The 7,500-nt window shown below is 44.0% G+C and overlaps 1 protein-coding gene and 1 pseudogene across 3 annotated transcripts in view; one reads left to right on the top strand and one right to left on the bottom strand.

Moving 5' to 3' along the window:
* The window catches only part of LOC147017464 (kinesin-like protein KIF3B), a 65,143-nt gene extending 63,686 nt beyond the window's left edge, over window positions 1–1,457 (top strand). For both annotated transcript variants that reach the window (XM_085847140.1, XM_085847139.1), the window contains exon 9: window positions 1–1,457. This exon is cut by the window's left edge and continues 1,693 nt beyond it. The gene's annotated coding sequence lies outside the window, so the exon portion shown is untranslated.
* A 370-nt stretch (window positions 1,458–1,827) lies between these two features.
* LOC147017463 (uncharacterized) overlaps window positions 1,828–7,500 on the bottom strand; it is a 57,780-nt pseudogene continuing 52,107 nt past the window's right edge. Inside the window, exons 3-4 of the transcript XR_015049515.1 lie at window positions 6,378–6,510; window positions 1,828–2,140 (exon numbers count right to left, since the gene is read on the bottom strand). The product of XR_015049515.1 is annotated as an uncharacterized LOC147017463 (transcript). The remainder of the gene's footprint in view (window positions 2,141–6,377; window positions 6,511–7,500) is intronic.

The following is a 7,500-nucleotide window of genomic DNA, read 5'->3' as shown; positions in this document are numbered from 1 at the left end:
ATGTTGTATGTGCAGCATTAAAAATTTTTTTTAATCATTAACCATATTTTCATTATTTTTCATTGGCATTTCTGAATCGATTTGAGGTAAGTTGCCATTATTCACTGATGACAGGTTGTGCTTTTCCATAGCATAATGACTAAAAAACTCTGATTATGTCCAAATATATACAGTACTGTATATATTTTGAGGAACATGGTCAATAACTACCCTTAAAAATAAGGATATGTCAAAAAAATTACGCAAGACATTAGGGAAGCTTTTTGAACGAAATGGATAAGATTATCAGTGAACCAAACATTATAAGATGATCGCATATTTGACGTTTTCTTTGGAGGAAGCATTGCTGAAGGAGCCATGAGTTGGTTTACTACCTTATTGGCTGACATTGCTACCCATCAGCTTGAAGGTAAAAAATCGTTTGTGGTTTCAAATGAGCATGGATGCAACTGTGTGCTTAAACCTATACACCACCTAAAAAGCAATGTTTAATCTCCATCAAATCGTGACTTGTGTGTCAGTGTGAGAATCCTCTGAGGTGATGATGTTGCTGCTCACATGCTGCTGCTGCTGCTGCAGTGCCAACATAGATCATTTGTTGGAACTTGTAGAATGGGTGACCATCAGCACCAACACCTTGAGCTCATTCTACAAATGCTTGATGCCCAATGCTCCATGAACTGTTGTCATCTTAGAATGAGTTTCAGGGACAGTGACCTTGTAAAAGTCATCTCTTCACTTGTCGAATGTGTATTCGACGATAAACCCAATTTTTATTTTTATTTTTTTATTTTTAAAGGAAACTTGTTAGTATTTCTATAATTTTCGTCCTGCAATTTGCAACTATGTTTGATAATAAGAGAAGCTGTTATCTCAAGTATTTAAACTGTGAACATGTTGGTCAGAAATATAATTGTGCTCTTCACTGTTGAAACCAGCATGCATTAGTTTACGCATCATGGTGACAAACGAGGAAGCTTTTCGATGGCTTGAGTCTTGTTTGTACAGGTAAATAAATAATCCTGATATTGATGAACCAATTTGACAACCCACAATGTTGAAGCATTCTTGTTGCCATTTTCTGCAGTTAGTGTTTGCAGAGGTTCTTTTTTTTATTTCTGTGCTTCATAACCAAGTGAGTGCTTACTGTTGTTTTTACTTCATTCCTCTCATGAAGGAGAAAGAAGAAGAAAAACTGATTATGATGTGACATCGAGTGTGTGATCCTTGAGATCCCAATTGAAAAGCACTCAAATCTGCTGTGTGGTGGTTGGAATCTGTTAAACTGGCTGGTGGTGTTGATATTGCAGAGCACAGCACCATTGGCAGTCTGTGTTCAATTGCACACTGAGACATCATTGTGTGGCTTTCTTCTCGCTTGCTTGCACCGTTCCTAAAATCAATGGTCTGAGACTTCTCTCCAGCAAAACGAATAAATAAAGATACATTGCTCTGCAGTTTAATTGCCTTCTTTTATTGAACCAATAAAAGTTAGACTTGTATTGTGTGTTGGGAAGTTGCATTGTGTTCCATGTTCCCATCTGAATATTTGTCTTGCTACCAAATGACCCTAGAATCATATCCTTCTAGATACTGTTGAAATATTCATCCTTGACGAATGCTGTTGTCTTCCATGTCATTGTATACACAACCTTGGCAGTGAGCCATCGACAGTGTTGTAAAGAAAGATGCTTTAAAAAAAAAATTTCATTTTTATTTTTTACAATGTCAACACAGAGTATTTTTTGTTTGTTTGTTTGTTTGTTTGATTAACCTGTCTAGAAGTCAGCTTTAACACTTAACTAGGAAATTGATGTGACTGAAATCTACATTTGATCTCAAACATTTTATTTTGACAATTGTAACCAAATGTTACAAAGTGTGATAGACAAAGGAATGATTAACTTGTGCTGTGATCTCAATGTCAGGCAGATCTGCAACATTCGTTATTCGTCAGATGTCATTCTGCTTGCCCACTTTGCTGTTGACCTTCGGACCTCCAAAACCTCCTGGGGTATGATCAGGGCCATGTGCATGCCATGGGAATTCAGGTGCTTCACATTCACTCCTCTGGAACATGTTCTTGTACAATGTACTTGTCCACAGTAATGAGCCTGGAATTGGCTGCTTTCAGTTGTTCCTGCATGAAATGAACAGAACATTTGTGTTTGCAATTTACATTTGATTTCGTATCGATGTTAATCATTTGACTCGAGGATTAATGAGTTGTTCAACTCTGAAGCTCTTTTGCCTCCATTAATTTTCTTCTGCTACTACTATGACTACTATTACTTTAATGGCCACAATTACCCCCTTTCATGTGGGGTTGGCTGGGGAAAGTCTTTGTCACCAAGTCTTTCACAAACCAACTGGCTGGGCCTGATGTTAATCTGAAGGCGGAATGAAGTTGGAATTTGGTCTGGGTGATGGCCAATTATGCATTTCTTTAGTGGGCATATATTTATTACAAGCAAATACAACCTTTTGTACAATATGAAGGTGGGGATTAACAATTGACAGATATAAAATACGAGTTCATGAGAGGCCATACACAAACCAAACCACTGTCATGGTTTCCTTTGCGTGTGGCCTCTTGTGAACGAATGTGTTCATTCCAAAATTCTGTTCCCAAAGTACTCTTCATGGCCGTCAGTCGCCTTAACTGTACCAATTCCGAATGCAATATTGCTTGTCGTGTGGAACAAGACCTAAAGACCACCTTGAAGTAATGTGATTTCAAATGACCACTGTGTCCATTTTGGAGAGGGGTTGGCATGAGACATCTTTGAGTATGTGTGCTTAAACCTACAAGTACTTGCCTCCCCATCCAGAATGTTCCCGCAAACGATGGTGCCATCTATTTATTATGTATGCCAGCTAAATTTATTAAAGGAAGCATTTCAGGAGAGAGAAACGAGTTGAGAACAGTGTGAAAGGAATGAGGAAAGAAGGGTAAGGAGATTTGAGTTTGGGAAGAGGAAAGGGAAGTGATATGTGGGGCAGGGGCAAGATCAAGATCAAGATCAAAAATTCCACCATACTTGCATACCAAAGAGATGACCCCATAGTGAACAGTTGCAGCAGTTTTGTTGGGGAGGGTTTGGGGTAGTTTTCTTTCAGAATCTGTGAATGAGATTTGCATTTGGCATCTTGTGTATCAGTGTTAGTGTTGTTAAAATGGTAATAAATATTGTCACGTCTGAGGCTCACAAATGCGATGTGCCTCAACACCGGGATATTTGATCCTGCGAAGAGCCAAAAGGTAAGCGAAACTGTGTTCAAATATGAATTGCTCTGTGCTCGGATTTACCTTCCAGTTCCCAAAGGTTATTACCACTGAAGCCAAATTTGGCGGCGGAACATGCTGGGAAAATGGCTTTCCTTCAAAAGGTTAATTTTTTTTTTTTTTACTAAAAAGAGATACTGGGAGAAGGGGTGGATGGGACATGGGGAACGGAACAAACCAAGTGACATGACAGACACGTATAAGGAGAGGGGAATATGCAAACTTGTACACAATTAAAGAAATAAACAAGTGGTGCCAGGCACAACAAATCCCGCCCATTTAAGGCATAAAGTTATTTTGGGGATCAAATTTAAATTTAATACAACCTGAATGTTGATTATAAGGAATATTTTAGTCTTAGTTTGAAGTCAATTAAACCATTTTTGATGAAGTTATGACCAGAAAATAATTTTGACCTTTCAAGGCCATGTAAGGTCAAAGGTCATGGTGTCAAATGAAAGCCAATAAAGGACTTGAGTAAAGTCTTCCATATGTCTTCCATAGTAAACACGCATATTCCTAACCTTTTTTGATTTATAATGGAAAATTTGTAATTTTGACCGATGAACATGACCCCCAAAACTTCGGACCCTACCGATCTTCACAAATATGCATTTTTCACTATAGGAATGGGTAGGATTATAAGTGACAAATAGGATAAGGTTCACTATAAGCTTAGTTTGAAGTAAATCAGATTATTTTTGACGAAGTTATGAGCGAAAAACGATTTTGATCTTTTCGTGACCTTGACCTTGACCTTTGATCCAATTGGACCCAAAAGTTAATGGGGTTGTCCAAGGTTCATTGCTCACCTGTGGATTAAATTTGATAGTGTTTGCTAAAGCCGTTTTGCCGTAAAGTTGCTAACAGACAGACAAACAAACAAACAGACAAACAAACCGGACGATTACAATATCCCGCTCCCTCCCTCTGGGGGGCGGGATAATAATTATATCCCCCTAGGCGCTACAGAAACCAGACTCTTACATATGAAGGGGAAACGGGCGAGGGCTTTCTCCAGCACCATGCGGATGTCATAGAATGGTGAGGGTGTTGATGTCTGAGTGTCTGGACTCCAGTGATTTCGAGATCTCCTGGCCTGTCCACCGCAGTCCAATAATGCTAGCGCCAGGGTCAAAGAGTGGTGATGGTGAGCACCGGAGGTGAAGAGCGGCGCGAGAGCGAGCACCGGGGGCGAAGAGCGGCGCGAGAGGGAGCACCGGGGGCGAAGAGCGGCGCGAGAGCGAGCACCGGGGGCGAAGAGCGGCGCGAGAGCGAGCACCGGGGGCGAAGAGCGGCGCGAGAGCGAGCACCGGGGGCGAAGAGCGGCGCGAGAGCGAGCACCGGGGGCGAAGAGCGGCGCGAGAGCGAGCACCGGGGGCGAAGAGCGGCGCGAGAGCGAGCACCGGGGGCGAAGAGCGGCGCGAGAGCGAGCACCGGGGGCGAAGAGCGGCGCGAGAGCGAGCACCGGGGGCGAAGAGCGGCGCGAGAGGGAGCACCGGGGGCGAAGAGCGGCGCGAGAGGGAGCACCGGGGGCGAAGAGCGGCGCGAGAACGAGCACCGGGGGCGAAGAGCGGCGCGAGAGCGAGCACCGGGGGCGAAGAGCGGCGCGAGAGCGAGCACCGGGGGCGAAGAGCGGCGCGAGAGCGAGCACCGGGGGCGAAGAGCGGCGCGAGAGCGAGCACCGGGGCGAAGAGCGGCGCGAGAGCGAGCACCGGGGCGAAGAGCGGCGCGAGAGCGAGCACCGGGGCGAAGAGCGGCGCGAGAGCGAGCACCGGGGCGAAGAGCGGCGCGAGAGCGAGCACCGGGGCGAAGAGCGGCGCGAGAGCGAGCACCGGGGCGAAGAGCGGCGCGAGAGCGAGCACCGGGGCGAAGAGCGGCGCGAGAGCGAGCACCGGGGCGAAGAGCGGCGCGAGAGCGAGCACCGGGGCGAAGAGCGGCGCGAGAGCGAGCACCGGGGCGAAGAGCGGCGCGAGAGCGAGCACCGGGGGCGAAGAGCGGCGCGAGAGCGAGCACCGGGGGCGAAGAGCGGCGCGAGAGCGAGCACCGGGGGCGAAGAGCGGCGCGAGAGCGAGCACCGGGGGCGAAGAGCGGCGCGAGAGCGAGCACCGGGGGCGAAGAGCGGCGCGAGAGCGAGCACCGGGGGCGAAGAGCGGCGCGAGAGCGAGCACCGGGGGCGAAGAGCGGCGCGAGAGCGAACAGTGAATGTCGAATCTGTGAATGATGGGGTTTTACGGTATGCATGTGGTGTAAGGCTCGTGGAGGAGCTGCAACAAACAAACCATACACACGTGCAGACAAGTCCCCAGGCAAAAATATAATTAATTTCCTGTAGTAATTCTCTGCAAACTACTGTAGTATATGAGAGTCCAACTCTCATATACTATGGTTCTAACTGTAGCATTTTTGCCCGGGGTACATGAAGCAACACCTGACTTGACCTCAGACAAACACAGGTACCGATCGTTCGGGAAATGAAGTAATTTCCCGTAGCACTCTGGGTACTGAAATGCCATGTTTGTGATGTCGCTTTTCCTTCTGCAGTCAGCGAGGCAATTAAAGATAAAATTCCCTCTTCCTTGGGTCACCAACCTACAGGGTTTGTCCGTGTTCTGTCCTCTAAATGCGAAGCGTCAACCGATGTAGCAGCATGTATAACTTTTAAAACCCTTTGTATGACTTGGCAAGGGTCAGATTTCAACCGCTGACTGATCAGACTCAGATCGGAAACTCTTACCATAACTCTTCCATCTGGTAATCGTAAACGAACTTAAAGTCCTAACTTAAATCCTCTTTGGCTCCATCTTTCATTTGTTTTTAAACTATTGGTCTTTCGATTTGATTTCATTTTACAAGAAAGGGATTTATTATTTTATTTTATATCATGAGTGTTGTATGTGACAATACCACAGAAGAATCATATTGCACATACAGTATGTAGGTGAAAATAAGTTGAGGTTCTTGCATATATTGGAGTAGATGGATATTTTCAAAAGTCTTTATTGACGATGCTTCTATCACAAGGATGTTGTTCTTTACTGTACTTGATACTTTAACCAGTATCTTGCACATGTTCTGTCATGTGTTTTACCTTGATGGACAGGTGCTGATGGTCATTGCACTGAGACAGCCTGTAGTTCGGCCAGGCTTCCCTGGGTGAAATCTTCTCTTATCAGCAGCACCTCCAGCCAATCTGCATTCATACGGCTCTGCAGGTTTAGTTGCTGTGGTGGAGGGGGAAGGAACACATGATTTAGCGATAACAAGAGGAAATGAATGCTGATTAAATAATGAAATTAGAATGGCATTGGGTAGAGCGCATACCTCCACCAGGCTGAACATTTTACGTTTTGTATCCCACTGATCAGCAAATCTGCATCTGGACCTTAACTAAAATATAATCAGCTTGTTCTTGTCACATTCCCAACTCATCCACCAAGTTTCATCTGAATCCATGCACAACATTTTAAAATATCATGATATATATCATTTTGGCCCTACCTCTCAATGGTGAAGTATTGCTTAAAAACTAGAACGGCACTTGTTAGAGTTCAGTGTCACCTCACACGCTCATTCCAAAGGAAAATACCATTAACTGAACACACTACTATTATGGCCCACTGCGATTATGGTCCATATACCAGTTTCATCAATGCATTATATTATGTGACACACATTGTCATTATCCATATCTTTATTGATCAATTATTAGGATATTTTTTAACAACCACTTTTGTGCATATTTAAGGCTAAATTGTGTCGATGAAGGCGACTATGAAAAAAAAATTCAAACGATGTTCCTCATGACTCGTCGATCATATGTATAAAGTTTCGCATCGGTCTGTTAAGTAGTTTTGGAAGAGATTTTGTTTTTTTTTAAACATTTTTATTTTCAATCCAATATGGCCACCAGACTACGTGACTGATGATGTCAAATTTAATTCTTCACTGCATTGGGTCAGAGAACAAATATATGAAGTTTCAGATTTTTCGGAAAAGGATTTTGATTCAAACAATTATGGCTATAATACCACTTCACTGATGATATCGTTCTCACCCCATATACCCCATGGGGAGTTTGAAAGGTGCCATGTTTCAATTTTTTTCATTGAGTGATTTCAGAAAAGAAAAAAATCCAATTTTTTCCCCTTAATCAAATATGGCTGCCAAACCATGTGACCGATGACGTTTTAGTTATCACCCTTGTATCCCCA

This window comes from Eptatretus burgeri, chromosome 11, assembly GCF_056783735.1.
Source record: "Eptatretus burgeri isolate ZD-2024b chromosome 11, Ebu_testis_v1, whole genome shotgun sequence".
Lineage (NCBI taxonomy): Eukaryota > Metazoa > Chordata > Myxini > Myxiniformes > Myxinidae > Eptatretus > Eptatretus burgeri.
The sequence above is the reverse complement of the archived record's forward strand: the minus strand, read 5'-3'. Positions and strand labels throughout refer to the sequence as shown.